This window comes from Dreissena polymorpha, chromosome 1 (assembly GCF_020536995.1).
Source record: "Dreissena polymorpha isolate Duluth1 chromosome 1, UMN_Dpol_1.0, whole genome shotgun sequence".
Taxonomy (NCBI): Eukaryota; Metazoa; Mollusca; class Bivalvia; order Myida; family Dreissenidae; genus Dreissena; species Dreissena polymorpha.
This window is the reverse complement of record NC_068355.1, coordinates 153,385,769-153,408,685: the sequence shown is the minus strand read 5'-3', so window position 1 is coordinate 153,408,685 and position 22,917 is coordinate 153,385,769. Positions and strand designations below refer to the sequence as shown.

General features: G+C 35.7%; 1 protein-coding gene across 1 annotated transcript in view; it reads left to right on the top strand.

The window, feature by feature from the left end:
* Positions 1–10,355: 10,355 nt before the first annotated feature.
* Positions 10,356–22,917, top strand: part of LOC127856546 (nitric oxide synthase, brain-like) — a 56,989-nt gene continuing 44,427 nt past the window's right edge. The window contains 1 exon segment of the mRNA XM_052392825.1: positions 10,356–10,375. The gene's annotated coding sequence lies outside the window, so the exon portion shown is untranslated.

The following is a 22,917-nucleotide window of genomic DNA, read 5'->3' as shown; positions in this document are numbered from 1 at the left end:
ATATAAGGTATAAAATACGTCCTGTACGTGTACTCGGCGGAATAGCTCAGTAGGCTGCGTTTTTACTTCAGGACTCTGGCAGGACTCCAGGGGTCACTGGTTCGAAACCTGTTCCGGGCAATGTTCTTTTCCTTTTTTTAATTTTATTCTTGATTTTTTACTGGAGCTTTTACGATCCAATGTTTACATTTATCGATATAAAGCATTTAATGAATAAGTTAAAAAATGCCAAAATCTGTGAAAAGGCCCCTTTAAGGTCGTATTTTCGGTACATAATCACAATTAGTGTGTATTACGAGAGAAAATGATACTTTCATTTCCAATTTCGCAAAGATAACGTTATTTAAATGCAAAATTGTAGAAGGTTCTTCCTTTAATCACTCTTTCCTTTAATCACTCTTTCCTTTAATCACTCTTTCCTTTAATCACTCTTTCCTTTAATCACTCTTTCCTTTAATCACTCTTTCCTTTAATCACTCTTTCATTTTGTTTCAACGTCTACGATCTTTAAAGTAAAAGTTAATAAGTAAGTGGCTTATCCAGTTAAAATATAAGCACAATTACAAACAACCTACCCATTGTCATCATCTGTATACGCATCCTCTTACATATGGGTCCTTAGGATCCTTAGGTTGAGTTGGATTGTTCTACGCCTGATGTCGCACTAGAATTAATCGTTATGGCCAGATATGAAGTACTCGAAGTTTGCTGATGTTCGGATACATTTGTGGGCAGGTTTCATAACTAGAAATACGGAAACGTTTCTGGTTTTAATCGATTCATGTAATATATTTTAGTCATTACTTGGAGTTGACTTTAATTCTGCCATCCACTATGCCGCCAAAGCGTTCATAAAAACTAATCAAGAATTATATCGGGATGTTTTGGGTTGTCTTAGCGATGATCCGAAACTATTCCGTGTCTGATCATAAAGATTAAGCAACCATCTAGACCAATCTGTGCCTAATTTGATTGAAAACTGAAAACTGCTGGATCCAATTTATTTTTAAAAGTTTCAAAATTTGGAAGTCGAATGCTCATCTCGGGGCGATTCCGGGGTGCTTAGTAAACCATCGGAAACAATTCTCGGTCCCATCGATATTGGCTCGACTCTTTTGGGAAACGTTCTGCAGTGTTTCTGTTTTAACCCATGTATGCCTAGTGGACTCTCCCATTCTGCTAAATTGGATCAATTGATTTCAAAATTAGGGATTTTTTATCATGCGGCGTCTCATCAGGGTCTACACTGTTTGCCAATGCCATTTTTTTCTAGACGCAAGGCATAAATGGGTTAAATACGTATCTGAATGGTCAAGGGTTAAACTGGTTCATAGTAAGACTTCTTTCTCAAGAGTACACTTAGTAGCTTTGCCTATCTTGTTAAATTGTCTAAAATACTAAGATGTAATGCATATATTGCATACTCGAGTTCAAACTAGGCGTTGACTTCAGTCTGATATCTCAAATTCGTAGGAAAAAAATCTAGCATAGACTTAGTGATGTTCGAGAACATCCCGCACTTCAATTATAACCCATTTATTCCTAGTGGACTCTCCCATCCTACTATTGGATCAATTTATTTCCAAAATTAGGGCTTTCAAGTATATTTATTTCTATATTTAAAATATTTCTTCCAGAAATTCCTTTAAGCAAACAGCGCAGACCATGATGAGACGCCGAATAATGCGGCGTCTCATCTGGGTCTACGCTGTTTTGCAATGCCTTTTTTTCTAGACGCTAGACATAAATGGGTTAATAGACGTCAAAAATAAACTGCTTGATACCAGTGTTAGAACTATTGCATTCTTCAACTTCGTGGGAAAACTGCTGTCACCCCGCCGTCTGCATGGGTCACTTCTGGTGGATAAAACGTTAAAAAATGGAAGAAGGGTGTTCGAGTAAAAATCGATCGATTCCATAAAGCTCCATGTATGTTTGTAGATGTTGTGCCGATCATCCTTAAATCCGACCCGAATCAAACATTAAGCGTCCAATAGGCAAACTACCAAAATACAAATATATGCACAGTTTTCGAGAAAAGCTAGTGAAAAGGTTCAGCATACTATTGCATTGTTTGTTTTTTTGTGTGCTTTTATAAATGGTTATATGAAGTACGTATAATTTAACCCATTTATGCCTAAAGTCTCAAAAAAGGCATTGTCGAACAGCGAAGACCCTGATGAGACGCCGCATGATGCGGCGTCTTATCAGGGTCTTCGCTGTTTTCTGAAAGGAGTTTCTGTAAGAATTATTCTAAATATAGAAATAAATATACTTGAAATCCCTAATTTTGGAAATAAATTGATCCAATTTAGTAGGATGGGAGAGTCCACTAGGCATAAATGGGTTAAGAGGGGGAGGGAGTCGTGTGCCGGGTGCGACAACCGCCCTTGGATCCGCTAGTGTCATGATCTGATCATTATCGACAATTGTTCTTAAAATGGAATAGCAACACGCAATTTATTATTCATCAGCCTCACATCACATGCTGGCGGGACCAACATCGTCCGCGCTCTCCAAATATTTGCAGTTCATTACGAGGCTCGGGAAAACTGGCCTTTAATCTACAATTCCGTCCTGATTATTAGCAGCCATGAATTAGAGTTCATTAATAACCTTGCAATCGAGCTGGCGTCGTTCGAGAATTGGAAATGGAGGATATGCTTGATTTTTTTGAAAACCAGTCTTGTCTGTCAAATTACTTGATTTTGCGGTGTTTTAGTCTCAGTGATTTGAGCGGTGGAGAGATAAAGTATGATGCATATGTTATTAAATTTGGATCCGATTTCAGAGCATTGTTTTCATCGCAATTTATTTATACTTCGAATGAGTCCACTGTCTCTGATCATGTCTGTATGCGGTACGGTATAGCGCAATAATAATGGTGGTGTTTTCCTACTAGATGTCAACAGCCAAAATGGGGGATTTTAGTTTTTGATTGGGTATTTATATGAAATAACAAATTTAAGTTGTCTAGACAGAAAGAATTAATTATGTTATGTTCCCTACACTTAAAGCTCGCCTGAGCACGAGCGTTTGTGAACAGAGGTCTAAATAATTAACGTTTCTTGATGAAACTTTGAGAAAACAATTGCCTGAACCCATTTATGCCCAGCGTCTAGAAAAAAGGCATTGGCAAACAGCGTAGACCCAAATGAGATGCCGCTTGATGCGGCGTCTCATCAGGGTCTTCGCTGTTTGCTTAAAGGAAATTATGTAAGAAATATTCTAAATATAGAAATAAATGTACTAGACATCCCTAATTTGGGAAATAAATTAATCCAATTTAGAAGGATGGGAGAGTCTACGAGGCATAAATGGGTTAATGATTGATTGGATGAGTTCCAAACTACTTCATGTGGAGACAAGAATTATATAAACAATTGTACACACCAATCAACGATGGCAAATGAAAGAAAAGCTTATGAACACTTCAAATATTACATTTGTTTGCGCAATCTTCATGAAACTTGATCAGAAAATTAGTTTTATAGGTTTCTCCGCCGACTGAGATATGTTTTCTGCCCATTGAAAAATAGTGCCGCATTGAGGCTAGGTATTTCCTTGTATGTGGTTATTATAAAACCGATTGAACACACACAAAGACTTTGGCCCACTCTTCGTGAAACTTGCTCATACCATTCTAAAAGATATGTGTTGATATCTTGGAAAAGTTATTGTGAATTGTTTTTCAGGTGTTGAGACAGTTTTCCTTTATGTATGGTATGTGTCATACAAGGGTATGTGTGACACTAGGGTATGGTCTACACTAGGGTATATGTCACATAAGGGTATGTGTGACACTATAGTATGTGTTACACTATGGTATGTGTCAAACTATGGTATGTGTCACACTATGGTGTGTGTGACATTATGGTATGTGTCATACAATGGTATGTGTCACATTATGGTATGTGTCGCACTAGGGTATATGTCACACTAGGATATATGTCACACTATGGTTTGTGTCACGCTATGGTATGTGTCACACTATGGTGTGTGTCACGCTATGGTATGTGTCACACTATGGTATGTGTGACACTATGGTATGTGTCACATTTGGGTATGTGTCACACTAGGGTATGTGTCACACTATTGTATGTTTCTCACTAAGGTATGTGTGGCATTATGGTATGTATTACACTAGGGTATATGTCACACTAGGGTATGTGTCACACTATGGTATGTGTCACACTAGTGTATGTGTCATACTAGTGTATGTGTCATACTAGTGTATGTGTCATACTAGGGTTTGTGTGACACAATAATATGTGTGACACTAGGGTATGTGTCACACTATGGTATGTGTCACGCTATGGTATGTGTCACACTAGGTTATATGTCATACTAGTTTTAAACTCGTAACGGGCGTGTTCGTATCTATAAGTATATTCGCCTACTATATCTTTATTTTCGATTTCGCTTTAAGACATATCCTCGACGAATAAGTTACGCTGAAAAAGGGGACATCTACTATGCTCATTTCGATATGATTATTTTCCTGAAGAATTAACAATTATTTATATTATATATATATACTGTAGTTAAGTTTCTTATCTTTGAAAATAATCTAATGGCTGTATTGAGTTGCTTCAATTTGATCTCTTGTATGCGTATATACTCGATTGTACTTCATTGCTTATAATCTGTATTATATGTTATGCTCTTCGTGAATGGAGGAAAATAAAAGTTTATCTATCTTCGTTTATTGTCACAGACGTCAAGTTGTATGCGTTGCACCAAAAGTTTGCGCAGAATGAGCAGGTCTTGTGCTCGGTATGTGCAAATATTAAACAACACTCAATCCTTGTCTACGTTAAAGTCTCTTTAACGCTCAAAGATCAACGAAAATTTCGTAAAGAATTTCGTAAAATAAAGTTAACACCTAAACAATCAGTGTTCCATATAGCAAGAGCCACAATTTCAACGCTGGATGTGGTATGTTAACATAGATTTTTGTAGATACAAAATCCTAGTTTTTATTTATTTGTGACACACTAAATTCCATTTTAATTTCCCGCGAATATATCTATTCATACGACACACGAACACTAAAAGGGTACCAATACACAACAATAATAAAAACGAGCATTTTGTATCTACAAACATCTATTTTACCAGACCACATCTGGCGTTGAAATTTCGGTAATTGCCATAAGGAACAATGATTTTTAATTGTTTAGTTTTATTTTACGAAATATTGTTCGAAATTTTCGTTGATTTTGAGTAGTAATGTTACTTTAAAAGACAGTTGCACGTCTGTGCCACAAAGTATTGTTTGCAGGGTTATGATTAAAATTCCTTATTCAATCGGATGTGTACGGTTATAACAAGATTTTTTAAAATAAAATATATGTATTATTCTTTGCATGACTCTACGGACATTATCTATACACTTGTCTCGAATCCATACTGATTCACATGCTACGAGAATACGCAATTAGTGAGATATAAAGAGACACCATTAATCCAATATTCAAGACAATGTAATTTGGATTGTCGTAATTACTACAGCTAAAACATGCATAAATACATTATTGGCATTGTATTTAGTATAAGCTACACTTTTCATTGTGTGGTAATTTGGTATAAAGAAAGGGACATCATTAATTCAAGATTTTATGACAATTTAATTTGGCTTACCGTATGGACAATAGATGAAACCGTATCTAAATGCATTGTTTTGAATTGAATTACATCTAATAAACACGTTTCCGCGATATCTTTTGAGCCGTATGTACCACAAAATATAGTGCTCTCTTTTTCGGCTCTTGGTTTCAAACATTCCAAACAAACCATAAGTTCCTTAAATGTATAGATCTGTCGATTTTTTTCCGACCAGGAGATATTTCACACGTTATTGAACAAAGTTTTAAATCATAAATAAATGAAATACAAAAAGCTGATTAAATGTTATAAATATATGTAATATATCATATATCATATATCATACATGGATATCATATAGTACACATAATTTAAAAAAAAACAGCATACTATCATATAAAATGAAGTAGAGGTCTTGTTCAAACATGTATTGATTATAATGTGAATGGATTCCATAACGAACGTTAATTAAACATGATGCGGGTTGTATTCCATCTGCTACGTGCCCTTAAACGGAGTGTGGGTCATTATTGTGCGCGCGCATGACCTAAAGTATTTGTCAAACAACTTTCCTTGGTATTTGAAATATTTACCAAACACAGTAGCTTCGGACCGTGTAAATAATGCCATATGTTTGTAAGCAATTAATGGCGACAGGCGTGTTTAATATGTGTGCTTTATTCTCCAGATCGTCCTTTTCCAAATAGTGTATACATTTTAAGCTTAACACAAATCTAATTGGATTCTTTTACAAGGTACTAACCAAACGTTTAAATGACTTTTGTTTTACTTTCAGAAAACAATTGTATAACTTTAAGTATCAATATATTTTTATTATTGATGAATGAAGTATATTAAAAATATATTGAAAATTAATGGTGCACAATATGTATAATTTAAATGTTCATTTACATGACAAACATTACTAGATTACATAGAAAATACAGAACAAGCAGTCATGTTTCAATAAAGCACACCAAAGCTATGGAAATGTGATACCAAAAAAAACAACTAGTTATGAAAGTTATCTAGTATTACAAAAAGAAATCTACTAATTCCCACAAACTTATTCTATTATCTATTTCGTCTGTCAACATCCTACTTCATGCGAACATTTTTACCGCATTTTAACACTTGACCTGCTGAGCCGTCTTTTCGATTTGTGGTAATTAAGCCTATTGGCAAGCCAATGAACAAAACAATTGTATGAAATTGCAGCTTAAAACTTAATGAACAATTACTTCTTCTTTTTTTGTTTTACATTAAGTACATTTGTCACATATATTCATTTTTGTAACAAGTTGTTTGTAGCTAGTTTATTGTGAGTAAGTCTTACTTGGAACACTTTATTGTATGAATCTTGTGTGGTTTTAATTATTCATGCATGTAGATTGTCCCATTCTGAGTTCTCAATACTGAAAAGGCTATTCCATTTTGCTCGGCTTATTGGTATTTCATTGCTGTGTTTTATAATATTATATATACAAGAGTTATTCTTGGTGTGACACATTAAAGGCTTAATATATCCCGGAATGCTAGGGAACCAATATACGAGTGCAATTTTATATTGACCGTGTCAATAAAACTGATCTGATACCTCAGCCTCTAGGCTGTGCGTCATGAAATATACGCGGATCCATCTAGATAATATTGTCATCGCACAAAAATAAGATTAGAAACTCAAACATTTATTAAGCAAACACAATTCGTCGAAATGAAATTTAAAGTTGCACCGTTTTTTGGATAACATGTCTGATTATATAAATGAAGTATGTCCAATTCTCGTACAAAAAAATAACAATGTGGTTTCCCAACTATAGTAAGCATGATATGAATATTTTGGCCGTGCTCTGTGAAAATGGGGTTTAATGCATGTGCGTAAAGTGTCGTCAAAGATAAGTCTGTGCAGTCCACACAGGCTAATCAAGAACGACACTTTCTGCTTTTATGATATTTTTCGTTTAAAAATAGTAATAGGAAAAATCCGGTGTATGTGGAATGTGTCGTCCCTGATTAGCCTGTTCGGACTGCAGAGGCTCACCTGGGACGACACTTTGAACCCATGCATTAAACCCTCTGTTCACAGAGCACGACTCAATTAAATTGTTTCCATATATGACCAGCTTGATGACGCTTCTTATTAACCAGATATAAACAGTAAAAATGAAAACCTCATCGAGAATTCTTGTAGGGAACAACGGTCACTAATGACAACCTTAACATAATTCATTTATTTCCTCATAGATTATGGTGTCAGCTAATGATATAGATTTAAGTGTTTATTAATTTATATTCCCAACCCGCCCATTCCGAAAAATCGTGATAGTAACGAGTCTCCACCATCCTTCCAGCCACCGACCGGCCTTGTCATATTTGTTCAGTTTACTGCGGGTAATAAATCAGCGAAACAGGATATATTTCCGAAAGGATACTGTTTATCATTTTTGGATTGGGAATTAGCAAGAAAACTTGTGAGGTGAACCGTATAGTTTTATTTTTAACAAACACAAATAAATAAGTTCATCGTTTTTTGTGTTTTTCTCTCTAAAATGTATTAACCATTAGTTCTTATATGGGCCGTGCTTTGTGAAAAAGGAATTTAATGCATGTGCGTTGAGTGTCGTCCCAGATTAGCCTTTGAAGTCCGCACAGGCTAATCAGGGAAGACACTTTTTGTTTGTATGCTATTTTTTTGTTTAAAGAAAGTGTCTTATACGCAAACCTCAAGTTGAGGCGGAAAGTGTCGTCCCTGATTAACCTGTGCGGCCTGCACAGGCTAATCTGGGACCACACTTTTTGCACATGCAGTAAACCCCCTTTTCACAAAGCACGGCCCATTTGAAACTGCGTCTCTGCATACATTGTCAATTCATATAGGCAGTTTTATTCAGCATTATTTGAACACATATGGTTCATATATTACAAAACAAGTTCAGTATTATGTGTGTGAGAGAACTCTAATCTGTTACGATGTTATTGAATAGCTTTTTTATCTCATGTCTTAATAGATTTTTGTTCAAATATCAAATCAGCTAAGTTTATAATTTTTCCTTCTTCGAAGTTGTATGAGAGCAAAAGGGTGCTTCCTTTAAAATGCTTTTTTAACCGGTTAAGATGAGTTTTTCAGTTTTTGTTGCTTTACTTTTACGCACGTATTTTTGTTTGTAATTTTCGCTGTTTGCGTTTCTTTAAAGGAATGTTTAATATTCATAGTGTTTTTAATTGCATGAATACATTATTATAACTTAAAAGCAAGTGTACATAATTTTAAAATAATAAAACGCATTAACATATTATTTTATGTTATACAAACAATAATAACCACAAGCCGTTATTAGTTATGAAAATGTGCTGTCTACTGAAATGCATCGATTGGGCCGTGTTCTGAGAGAACTGGGCTTTATGCATGTGCGTAAAGTGTCATCACAGATAAGCCTGTGCAGTCCGCACAGGCTTATCAGGGACGACACTTTCCGTTTTTATGGTATTTTTAGTTTCAAGGAAGTCCATCCTTACCGAAAATCAAGTTTAGGCGGAAAGTGTCGTCCCTGATTAGCCTGTGCGTACTGCACAGGCTAATATAGGATAACACTTTGCGCACATGCATTAAGCCCAGTTTTCTCAGAACACGACTCAATTAATCACGACGTTACGTTGTGCCAATGCACGCTAATGTCTGATGCGACGTCACATACTTTTCTTTAATATCCTTCAACTCCTTATGACAAATTATATTTGAGACTGAAACATAAGCATATCAGTGTGTTTATTTCAATCGATGAAGCATCGTTTAACGGTCAAAATGTCGGTTAGGTCTTGTGTGACTTATCTGGGGAAATCACGTGCGGTACAACAAGTACAACAAGAGATACTGAATCAGGCCTCGATGCTTCATCTAGCTGAAACAAAGACGTGAGCAACGAGCAAAAGAGCGCTGTTTTCTGTTTCAGACAAAAAAACTTGACAGCTATATTTAATTCAATAGACCCCAAATGCCGATAAGGGTGGGGTTCGTGATTGAATGCTGACATCGCCAAAGCTGTATTACTGTATGTAAAGTGCGAATAACCCTCCAAATTTACTTTAATAGGCAATTGCCATTTGAAAAGGTTCTTCCCTTTTAGAGTGACATTCAAGAGGATATCAATTATTAAGCATATTAGGGCAGATTAATACATTATAATTGATAGCCGTGCGTTAAAAGCCGACATGTTAAAGAAATTAAAGTAAAAACACCTTAATTGTATAGTTCATTAATTATATTTTTTAGTTGCTTCAGAGATTTCAATAGGAACCGTAAGAGAACCAATCAGTCTGTCAAAATATGTCTTAATAAAAACATTAAACCGTCGAAATGTCAAACCCGATTCTCTGATAAAAGCATATTCGATGGTATTTAGGAATTTACTAAATTGCTTTATCGCTGAAGTGGCTATTGAAATGAACTACTTACGTTTTTGCACATCGAAAAGCTTTCGCTATGACTTGCAATACTATAAAAATCTTAAACAATATGTAAACATTTACGGATTCTGCGTTTTTGCATGCCATGCCATAGCTACTAATTGTGTAAATTGTATGACGATGTGTTATAGGAAACCGGTTTGAACAATCACACGTACTTGGCGATATCTTTTACGTGATACTTTTATAGTTTGGGTTTGATTTTAAACTCTCTATGGGATTATATGACAAGGAACTGCGTATTTGATTTGTAAGAAAAGCCTTATAAGACGTTCAATGCAGATTTTATTTGGAAGCGGACTATGTAAGTATTCTTGCTATTATATACAAATTATATGTCAGGTCATTTTATCATCGAAGCAGTTTTCGTTATATCGGTCTTATTGGCTAATAGATAATTCGTTGTTGTTCCAACGCTCAGCTTCTCATGACCATTCATTTGTAAACTTACTCCAAATCGGCGTACGATTCAGTCACGATTAATCAGTTTTATTTCTTAAATAACACATTCAGGAAACAGTTTTTCCCTTCTTTCAACGTATGTCTTGGGATTGAATATTTTTTAAATTAAAAAAATCACCAGATACGCATATATGTTATAAGTTGTTTAAGAAATTCGTATTCACGTGATTCGTTAAGAATTTGGTAGCGTGTTTGTGATCTTTGTTTTACTGTGCTGAAATGTCATTCTCTAAATGCCACAGTAGTTGGCTATACCATTGTATGAATGTTTTGACGGGATTCAACCACGATTAAATGTTCATCATAAACTGATATGATATTAATAAATATAGCATTAATTTTATAATTTTTATTTAATATTGTTTTTCAATGTAATTAATGTTTGGTATTGGTATTATATTTTATTATCACACTATGCGCTTGATTTGGACAAAAAATTATATTGCCAAGAGGGAAATATGTTAAACAAATCTTTGAATTAAAATGAAAAAATATAAGAATGACGATGTGATTCTCTATTGTCTATACCGTTTGTTGCTCAACTAATTGCTACAAACAGCTAATACACTGATTCTATCGAATAATCGTTTAAAGTTTTTTTTGGAAACTGGTTAAAGGCCAATTTCTTAGCGTTTACTATCTGAAGTCACTTGTAACTATTTTAAGGATATGTGTATTGTTTGTTTATGGTTTCTCCTTTATTAGCCAATAGGTCACGCTAATTAAATAAAGGTCTTGCCATGAAAAAATTGCCTTTCTGATGACGATATGAGTACCTCGCCTGTCTCACCTTGTATCTGAGCGTGTCTCACCTGATTACATATCTGAGATTGTCTCATCTTGCTTAATCTCTGAGAGTGTCTCACCTGGTTACATCTCTGAGAGTGTTTCACCTGTTTACATCTCTGAGAATGTCTCACCTTGTTTTATCACTGAAAGTGTCTCACCTAGTTACATCACTGAGAGTGTCTCACCTGGTAACATCTCTGAGAGTGTCTCGCCTGTTTATATCCCTGAGAGTGGCTCACCTGGTTAAATCTCTGAGAGTATCTCACCTGGTTAAATCCCTTAGAGTGTCACACATGGTTACATCTCTGAGAATTTCTCTACAGGTTACATATGTGAGCGTGTCTCGCCTGGTTAAATCTCTGGGAGTGTATCACCTGGTTACATCCCTTAGAGTGTCTCACCTAGTATCATCACTGAGAGTGTATCACCTGGTTACATCTCTGAGAGTGTCTCGCCTGTTAATATCACTGAGAGTGGCTCACCTGTTTATATCCCTGAGAGTGTCTCGCCTGTTTATATCCCTGAGAGTGTCTCACCTGGTTACATCTCTGAGAGTGTCTCACCTGGTTACATCCCTGAGGTTGTCTTACCTGGTCACTTCTCTGGGAGTGTCTCATCTGGTTACATCCCTGAGAGTGTCTCACCTTGTTACATCTCTGAGAGTGTCTCACCTGGTTACATTCCTGAGAGTGTCTCACCTGGTTACATCTCTGAGAGTGTCTCACCTGGTTACATCCCTCAGAGTGTCTCACCTTGTTACAACCCTCAGAGTGTCTCACCTGGTTACATCCCTGAGATTGTCTCACCTGGTCACATCTCTGGGAATGTCTCACCTGGTTACATCTCTGAGAGTGTCTCACCTGTTTACATCTCTGAGAATGTCTCAAATTGTTTCATCACTGAAAGTGTCTCACCTTGTTACATCACTGAGAGTGTCTCACCTGGTAACATCTCTGAGAGTGTCTCGCCTGTTATATGTCCCTGAGAGTGGCTCACCTGTTTATATCCCTGAGAGTGTCTCGCCTGTTTATATCCCTGAGAGTGGCTTACCTGGTTAAATCTCTGAGAGTATCTCACCTGCTTAAATCCCTTAGAGTGTCACACATGGTTACATCTCTGAGAATGTCTCTACAGGTTACATATGTGAGCGTGTCTCGTCTGGTTAAATCTCTGAGAGTGTCTCTCCTGGTTACATCTCTGGGAGTGTCTCACCTGGTTACATCCCTTAGAGTGTCTCGCCTGTTTACATCTCTGGGAGTGTATCACCTGGTTACATCTCTTGGAATGTCTCACCTGGTTACATCTCTAAGAGTGTCTCACCTGGTTACATCCCTGAGATTGTCTCACCTGGTCACATCTCTGGGAGTGTCTCATCTGGTTACATCCCTGAGAGTGTCTCACCTGGTTACATTCCTGAGAGTGTCTCACCTTGTTACATCCCTCAGAGTGTTTCACCTGGTTACATCCCTGAGAGTGTCTCACCTGGTTACATCTCTGGGAGTGTCTCACCTGGTTACATTCCTGAGAGTGTCTCACCTGGTTACATCTCTGAGAGTGTCTCACCTTGTTACATCCCTGAGAGTGTCTCGCCTGGTTTCATCTCTGGGAGTGTCTTACCTGGTTACGTCCCTGAGAGTGTCTAATCTGGTTACATCTCTGAGGCTGTCTCATCTGGTTACATCTCTGGGGGTGTCTCATCTGGTTACATCTCTGAGTGTTCCTTACCTGGTTACATCTCTGAGAGTGTTTCACCGGTTTACATCTCTGAGAGTTTCTCACCTGTTTACATCCCTGAGTGTCTTACCTGGCTACATCTCTGAGAGTGTCTCACCTGGTTACATCTCTGAGAGTGTCTCACCTAATTACAGAGAGTGTTTCACTGGGTTACATCTCTGAGGGTTTCTCGCCTGTTTACATCCCTGAGAGTGTCTTACCTGGTTACATCTATGAGAGTGTTTCACCTGGTGATTAGCCGGATTTTTAAACTTCCTTTCATTCTTATTAACAGGGGTACGACGGAAGTCGGCATGCATTAGCTTATCACTCAATCTTGTATCTTGTAATATATGCTTAGTATTGCAGACAGAGTTGTTTGATTTCTTTTTACTAGTATTTAATAACATTCTGAACGTTGTACTACCTCTGATATATATAATTTATTTATGTTTTTTATATTTGTGTGGATTTTGCCTCATACAAAAATAGCTCAGAATATATACGTCTTATGTGAAATACATCTCTCATCTGCATTCTAGATGTTTCCATAACATCTCAAACACACATATACCGTGCGATTTCATAATTGCTTGTCAATAATTTCATACTGTGAACTTAAGTCCATATTCTGTCTACATTATGCATCATAACAGTAATTCATGTAAACGATAGGGTTGCGTATCACCATTAAAACCACATTACATTCTTTTAACATCTGATGACATACGCTCAGCTGGCCATGGTTTTGAAAAATATAAAATGCCGTTTATATTATGTCTGCTAAATGTACCTGCATTATTTAAGGGATCTCAAGGGGAATGAAGCTGACATGTAGACCCATTAGTCTGTCCAATCGCGTCTCGCGAGTGCTTTCAATATTAATGAATTGATATTTGCATCGTTCTTTCTGCGTGTTAGAGCGTAAAATCAGCTGATGTTGTCAATTAGATCATCTTGTAAATTTTAACAGCATTAATTAGAAAGTACTCTTCTCGGTGCCTTTTCACGTTTTGGTAAATTGACAAAATTAAAAAACGTTGTTTCATATTCGCAAATTTTCGTTTTAGTAATGATATTTGTGAGGAAACAGTAATACTGTACATTTACTATCCTCTAAAAGAGCCATTATATGCATCTTTTGACATTTTAAAAACCTGAAATTTATCAAGCGTTGCAACGCGAAACGATTGAATAATTTTGAGAATTCTGTTGCTTTCGTTATATTTTGTGAAAATACGAGGATCGCTTATATTAAGTATAAAATGCCTCCTTGATTGTATAGTACGAATGATCGAGTGGTCTAAATGACTTTTTAATCCTGGACTCAAGGGATCAGTTGTTCGAACCCTGTTGATGGTTACTTTTCTTTTCTTTTTTAAATTTAATTCTTGAGTTTTTACTGAAGCTTTTTAGGTCCAATGTTTACATTTATCAATAAAAAGGATTAAATGACAAACTTCAAAACATGCCAAAATCTGTGAAAAGGCCTCTTTAAGACGTTGAATTTGAGTAGAATTATTATAGTACTATAACGCATGATAATTTCTTCTGGTTCTTAAACAGGTATCTATTCAGCGAAGTATTATTGAGTAATGTGTCCGTACAATTGCTCATCCTTCATCACACTTAAAGTGAACCGAATTTTGGAATGCACATACTTTACATTTTAAGACCGTACATTCTATAAATTTTAAGACAATTTATTAATATTAAAGCATATATTATGCTTTCAACAAGGTTTGCGAACAATAGGTGCATGCGTATAACACTTAAATCAGCATTCTTTTCCAAAGAATACATTATATGATCAGTAAACGTTATATGGATGTATTGGTGGGACAAAGTTATAGTTTCCTACCCTTTATAAATATACAGTTGGAATGATATTCATCATTTTAAATATCTTGTAAACATTATACGTATTAACTTAATACTTGTAGCTGTTGATTCAGATTTGTAGTTTATAAGACCTAGGGATTAGCTGAAAACTTCCACGACGATCACGTGTTTTGCTGCCATATGGTAGAAAACAGCTTAACAGCATTTTGTTGATTCATGTATGTTAATCGCCATTTTTACGTCAGTCTTCTGTATCCTGTACAATCCCTAGTAACCGAATTGCCCCAGGGGTTTCTTCCATATGTTAGTTGGGTTACTAGCGATTGTACAGGATACAGAATTGTACACGATACAGAAGACTCGTGGCTTCTGTGTCAACCCTGTGTCTTTTAACCCATTTATGCCTAGCGTCTAGAAAAAAGGCCTTAGCAAACAGCGTAGACCCAGATGAGACGCCGCATGATGCGGCGTCTCATCAGGGTCTACGCTGTTTGTTTAAAGAAATTTCTGTAAGAAATATTCTATATATAGAAATAAATATGATAGACAAACCCAATTTTGGAAATAAATTGATCCAATTTAGAACGATGGGAGAGTTCACTAGGCATAAATGGGTTAAGTATCCAGCAAGGTGTACCTTGGTGTAGGGTCTCCCGTGAAAGATGATAAATATGCTATGTGAAGTAGGGAGTAAAGCATGGAACTCCTGGATTGTGGAGTAAGTATGCTACTGCTAGACCATAGAAACGCTATGGATGTAGTTTACTTATAATTTAATGTTCGCACACCCTCTTTCGTCGACCCTCGTAGGCTGTTTCTTTACATTAAACAAGGCCGTCTGTCAGTGTCATATTCATATTTTACATCACCATTTTGATAAGATTCGTCACTAACACGTTTTATATCATTTGAGATCATATGAACGGGAACGTGTTAAGCTGATAGCTGTTACACAACACCTTAATTTGAATACGCATCACCTTTAGTAAAAATTATTTGGATTTATCCGACGTGTGAATCTTGATAAGTGTTCGACAAATAACCCAAACAATTGCTTATTCACTATTTATGCAATTGCTTTCATAACGTGTTACCCTTTTTGTTATGGACTATTCATGCCAAGAGTACGGCATGCTGCTATCTTCAATGGACGCATTTTGACGGGCGTGTTAATAAATTCCGCATCGTAAGAGTTTCATTAAAATAGCATCATACAAAGGGCAAATAAATTGGTGGTGATAAATTAACTTGTTCTTAAATGTATTGTGTAATAAACTGCGTTGAAACTAAAGACTGTATGTTTTAGAAGTCACGTGTTTAAAAGAAATGAATAAAACATTTCCATATTTCGCATCAAATATCCTTGCTTCCACTGAATACTCCGCCATTTATCTATATTTACATAAGAGTTCTTAACTCTCCTTTAAAAGGTTTGAATGTTAATTATCCATCAGAAAGGTTGAAGAGAGATTTAGTTTGCTACATGTATGCAGTAAAGCTGTCGAATTTTTGCTTACATTTAAGCCTCGCTCTGAGAAAATGGTTCTTAATGCATGTGTGCAAAGTATCGTCTCAGATTAGCCTGTGCAGTCCGCAATCAAGCAGAAGAGACTTCATTAACCCTTTCAGTGCTGGAACCGAATTTTGAAGGCCTTTGCAAACAGTTTGGATCCAGATGAGACGCCACAAAACGTGGCGTCTCATCTGGATCCAAACTGTTTGCTATTCTGATAGTATTCTTTGAAAAAAAATCGAAGAAAGTCAGCAGACGACATTTTAGCAGATGACAAATTACCCAGCATGCAAAGGGTTAAAGTCTCTATAACGCTCAAAATCAACGAAAATTTCGTAATGTATTTTGTAAAATAAAGTTTACACCTAAACAATGTTCCTTATAGCAATAGCCACACTTTCAACGCTTATTGTGGTATGATTACATAGATTTGTGTAGATACAAAATGCTCGTTTTTATTTATTTGTGACACAATAATTCCATTTTAATTTCCCGCGAATATATCTATTCACACGACATACGAACACCATGTTAGTGTTCATGTGTCATATGAATAGATATCGTTGCGGGAAATTGAAATGGAATTAAATATGCAAAGCAATGATAAAAACGAGCATTTTGTATCTACAAACATATATTTTATCGGACCACATCTTGCGTTGAAATTTAAGCAATTGCCATAAGGAACACTGATTTTTTATAGGTTAAGTTTATTTTACGAAACATTGTAAGACATTTTCGTTGATTTTGAGTAGTAATGCTACTTTAAATGACAAATACCATAAAAGCGGACAGTGTACTCTCTGATTTAAATTTGCGGACGGCACAGGCTCATCTGGGACGACACTTTGGGCACATGCAAAAAGTCCTTTATTCTCAGGAAAAAAATGCATTTATTGAACAGGATTTTGTTTTGTTCAGATTAGTGTTCAAATTGGGATTACAACATAACAAGGCAGTTCCGTTCTGTTAATTTGTGATTATATGAATTTTGACCATGCCTATTATATTACAACATTATTCCCTCACATGCAGATACTTGGTGTTCAAAGATAAACGCCTTGATGAATAAAGTCAAAGGGAAAGTTGGTCAGCATGTGACTGGAAACACATCACTTATTTTCTGTTAAAAATCCTGTCATTGAAGCAATATTTGGTTTCGAGTAATTATTTTCACGTACTTAAAATACGTGATTATATTACGCAGTACCTACTTCCATCGTGTATTAGTTTAGGGCGCTTTACATGTAATATTTATATGGTTAAGTCGACTAAATATACCAATAAAATTGCAGTATATTTTGAACCATCAGAATCCATTGTAGCTGAATGGCGATTGCGTTAATTCTGTATGGTCTACCATTGAGATATTCTGAAATAATTCATGTTTTGAGTCAAAGGGTGAGCAGTTTTCTAAAAAATTCATATCATCGCCCGAGAACTATTTGTTGTGTAACAAAGAAGTAAAACAAAGAGAAAGTCCATTCAATAAATCATATAGAAGGCACATGTAATGGGGAAAATCAAGCAATAATGAAACGATTTTAATGTAAGGTTCAGCCACGGTTCCGTGTCATACATGTATAAGGTTTGACCACTGTTCAGTGTAATATTCATGTAAGGTTTTGCAACGGTCAAATGTCATACACATATTAGGTTATTGCCACGTTCCAGCGTCATTCATGCCTAAGGTTTGTCCACTGTCCAGTGTAATACACATGCAAGGTATTTACCATGGACTTGTTGAATACACATACAAGGTTTTGACCACTGTTCGTTGACATACACATGTAAGGTATTTACCACGGTCCAGTCTCATACATATATAAGGTTTTTGCCACGGTCCAGTGTCATACACATATTCGGTTTTCACCACGCTACAAGGTCATACACATACATGTATACTGTTTTGACCATGGCTAAGTGTCATACATATATAAGGTTTCGAACATGGTCCACGGTCATACACATATAATGCTTCGACCATGGTCTAATATCATACATATATATTTTTTTTTTGTCTTCGGTCCACATGTAGCTAAGGTCAAAAGCGACAATAATGCAAACAAACAAGATCCTTGGTTATTCATTTTGAATGCTGTAGCTTAAGGCCGTGTTCTGGGATAAGGGGGTTTAATTCATGCGCGTTAAAGGGATCTTTTCACGCTTTGGTAAATTGACAAAATTGAAAAAAGTTGTTTCAGATTCGCAAATTTTTGTTTTAGTTATGATATTTGTGTGGAAACAGTAATACTGAACATTTATCATGGTCTAATATAGCCATTATATGCATCTTTTGACGATTTTAAAACCTAAAAATTATAAAGCGTTGCAACGCGAAACGATTGAATAATTTGGAGAGTTCTGTTTTTGTCGTTAAATTTTGTGAAACCACGAAGATTGCTTAAATAAGGTATAAAATACGTCAAGTATGCGTACTTGGCGGAATAGCTCAGTAGGCTAAAGCGTTTTTACTTCAGGACTCTGGCAGGACTCCAGGGGTCACTGGTTCGAAACCTGGTCAGGGCAATGTTCTTTTCCTTTTTTTTATTTTATTCTTGATTTTTTACTGGAGCTTTTACGATCCAATGTTTACATTTATCGATATCAAGCATTTAATGAATAAGTTAAAAAATGCCAAAATCTGTGAAAAGGCCCCTTTAAGTGTCGTCCAAAATTGCCCTGTGAAGTTCGCACGAGCTAAACAGGGACGACGCTTTTATGATATTTTTTAAAGAAGTATCTTCAACTCAAAAATCCAGTTAAGGCGGAGAGTGTCGTCCCTGATTAGCTTGTGTGGACTGCACAGGCTAATCTGGGACGACACTTAACGCACATGCATTAAACCCCCTTTCACAGAGCGTGACTCATTTCTTTTTTGAAAATCATTCAACGAATCGACCGACTTCTATAATTGTTTTATTGCAACAGTTGGTGTTGAAGCTTTTGAAGCTTTCAAAGAAAGGCTTAATAATAACTCATTGATATTTTATAGGCGATACTCGATTACAAATGACCGGCTAATGAATCAGCGGTCTCCTATTGCTTTACGACTTTAAAGATTCATATTTAATATCCCGATTATGTTTTCATAATTTTCTTATTGGATAAAAGAGGTCTTACTGTCGATGTTCCGTTAAAAAAGTATAATTGGAAAATATCATCCCAAAGGGCTTTAGTGTTGGAGGTTAAATATTGCTTGGATTTCATGTCACTGCGAGATTTATGAGTGGAATTGAGTGCTCCAAATTTCCAAATAGCCTGTGAATCCCTTATGATGGCTTTAGTTTCGTACTTTGAATTATTAATAAATCTGTCTGTTCGTTCCCACTTAAGTTGTATTTTAAACAAATAATTTTACATAAACAGAATTATATTACAACCACCTGTTTATAGATTGTTTTATTATCAACATTGTTAACATCAAGAAATCTGAAGACTGAAGTGTAAGCAGTTATATTAATATACCCATTTAAAATACTTCTATCTATAGGACACACGTTCGAGCTCGCATTGTTCCGTTGCACTGAATAACGCTCTTCACGCCTTAGTGTCACAAGTACAATGCAATTCATCAACTGTGAAAAATGAAGCCATCGTATCTAAAAGAAATCGTTTATGCACCCATAAAAGTGCAATGACTTGGCAACAAACGTTTTTGCTATGCCTGATATTGAGACCTAAACAAGAGCTTGAATAATTGCAATGTCAGGGTGTTGAGTGTTTTACATTTTTCACAATTGTTGCTCCATTGCTAGTACGAAAGGGGAGTCGTATTAAACACTTAATCGTTGTCACCCGTATTTATGTCGCTGCACACACATAGAAATTGTACTGGCGACACGACCGCGCCTTCCGGTATGTGCCCGCTTTGAACGATACACTTTCTAGGGTTACACCCTACATTGTTCAGATCCGCGTTAAATATTACTCGTGTAGTTAATCTAAATGCCAAATGAACGGTAATAGCACCTGCTTCTTTTGAGCACATGGCAGTTTTAGCCCACATGTGCTCGGTTTGTATGGTATTAAAGTAATTAAGTAAATATTAGATTTATGTTAATAACTTTTTCTTCGGCATGCGCGACTAATTTTTGTACTAAGATTATTTAACTATCCAAATGACGCATCCCTTTCACGTTACCTTAAAATTAGTGCTTGTATATTGTCTATGTATTCTATGTTTTAATAAACGTGTAAATGAATATGTAGATTGCAGCAAAAACTTACTTTAAAATTACCACTTTTCAACTTAGTGATAATTGTGTTTGTAAAAAAAGCATTAATTTCACTATTTTATCAATGAGCATTGACAGGTCTATTTCGTAAGGTAAATAAAGTTGGTAATTTGCTGTTGTATTTGGTGCTTAGAATCACAACAATGCTTGCATACAAAAGCTTAAAGAGGCCTTTTCACAGATTTTGACACGTATTGAAGATTGTCATTTAATGCTTAATATTAATAAATGTTAACATTCGATCTAAAAAGCTCCTGTTAAAATCAAAAATAAAATTTAAAAAAAAACTCAACAGGGCTCGAACCACTGACCCTGGAGTCCTGGAGTAAAAGTCTTCCACTTAGACAACTCGGCCATCCGTCCTCATAGTATGAAGGATGTATTTTATACTTTATATAAGCAATCCTCGTAGTTAAACAAAATATGACGACAACAACAGAACTCTTCCAAATTATTCAATCGTTTCGCGTTGTAACGCTTTATAATTTTCATGTTTTTAAATCGTCGAAAGATGCATATAATGGCTATTTTATAGCATGGTTAATGTTCAGTATTACTGTTTCATCACAAATATCATAACTTATTCAAAAATTGACGAATCTGAAACAACTTTTTTTGATTTTGTCAATTTACCAAAACGTGAAAAGGCCCCCTTTTATTGCAAATGCAAAGAGCAATTATTTTTTCTTTAGGTCCATTCTTATGAAGACGGTATGGTGTAAATGTACGGTATATGTATGTTGTTTTCCTAGGATAAAAAAAAGAAAAATGGTTTCTCCTCATAAATTTGTTTGTATGAAGTTATAGCGCCGACACTGCGTGTCCAGGAAGCATACACAGGATGCAGGATCAACGAGGTTTTCACGGGTTTACACACGGGCTGGAAAGAATATAAACCGTTAAGAACTTAATTTTTACAAATATCTTGAATAATTGAAATACATTTGAAACGTCTTTGGTGCATAAAATACATTTTTTTCTTGCAGTTTGTGCAGATATCTTAAGATTAAAGAATCAACCATTGAATACGTCTGAACTCGATGACAAAATTTCACGTTTCGTGCGGCACAGCTGTACACATGAATGCAGTACAGTCAACTCGCCGATAGGGGGTCACACCAATAGGGGGTCACTATCGTGTATTTCATTAAAAAGTATAAACGAATAAAAACAATTGGTGCATAGTGTGTCCCTAAGATAAACGAACAACTTTACAAATTTGTGAAAAGATGTTCCAACTGTTGATCTGACAGGGGAGATAATGCTGTAAACAGTGATCCTTCATTGGCAATAGTGAGTGCTTTTGTGTACATTATTTTATTATAGGTAATATTTATTTATATTCAATGAAACCTTTTTTAACCTGAAATATGGTTAAATTACAGCGTTATAAATTGTTTATTTTAAAGTATATGTGATCATATGATATTTTTTCATTGTCGTACTTTCATTGGTCATTTTTGCAAAAAAAATCAGAAGTGTACTGCGGCAAAATAATAATACAGAAACATGATATAATAGCATTTAATTTTACATCTTGTCATATATACACAAAAGCCAAAACGACAAAATTCTATCGGAAATATTTAACGTTTTTTGGCATGTGATTCTCTATTGGCAAGTTGATAGTATATCCATCAGTTGTTTTGGCCCAAAACCCCCGCTTATTAAATAAAGTAATTCTGCTGTAGTTCACATTGCCGTAAGCAGCATAAAAAACTGGTTTTTACGCACCAAATGAAATTCTTAAGAAATATTGTTTTAAAAGTTATTTAAAATAAACCAACACTTACTAGTGTGTTTACATCCATTAAAGTTTAAATGGAAACCCCACAAAGTCACGTGATTCTGCACAATGTACATGCATTCCTAGATAAGTAACTCAGTTGTGACCTGTCGGGTCAAGGTTAATGTTGCTAAAAAAGAAACATTAAACAGGTTTTTTCCGTTTAATAACTTAAGCTTGAATTGACCAATCGTGCTGAAGCTTTAGATATAGCAAGCTTATACGCAGATACATTAAGTTTGCCTTTCGGACCAGTCAGTTTTAAGTAAAGGGTAGCAGTAACTTGCAAGCTTGAAGACTAGAGTTGGGATGAAGGTATTCAGCTTAAATTTCACGGGTATCTTGCCTAATTGGATTTCAAGTTTTGGGTTTAATTTTGGACCAGTCGGGTCAAGGTTACAGTAACAACACCTAGAAACACGGTTTCCCTAACATAAAATTTTGACGGAGGTATAGCTCTGATATTTCGTGCACTTGTTGTTTACATGCATACCTACCATGGG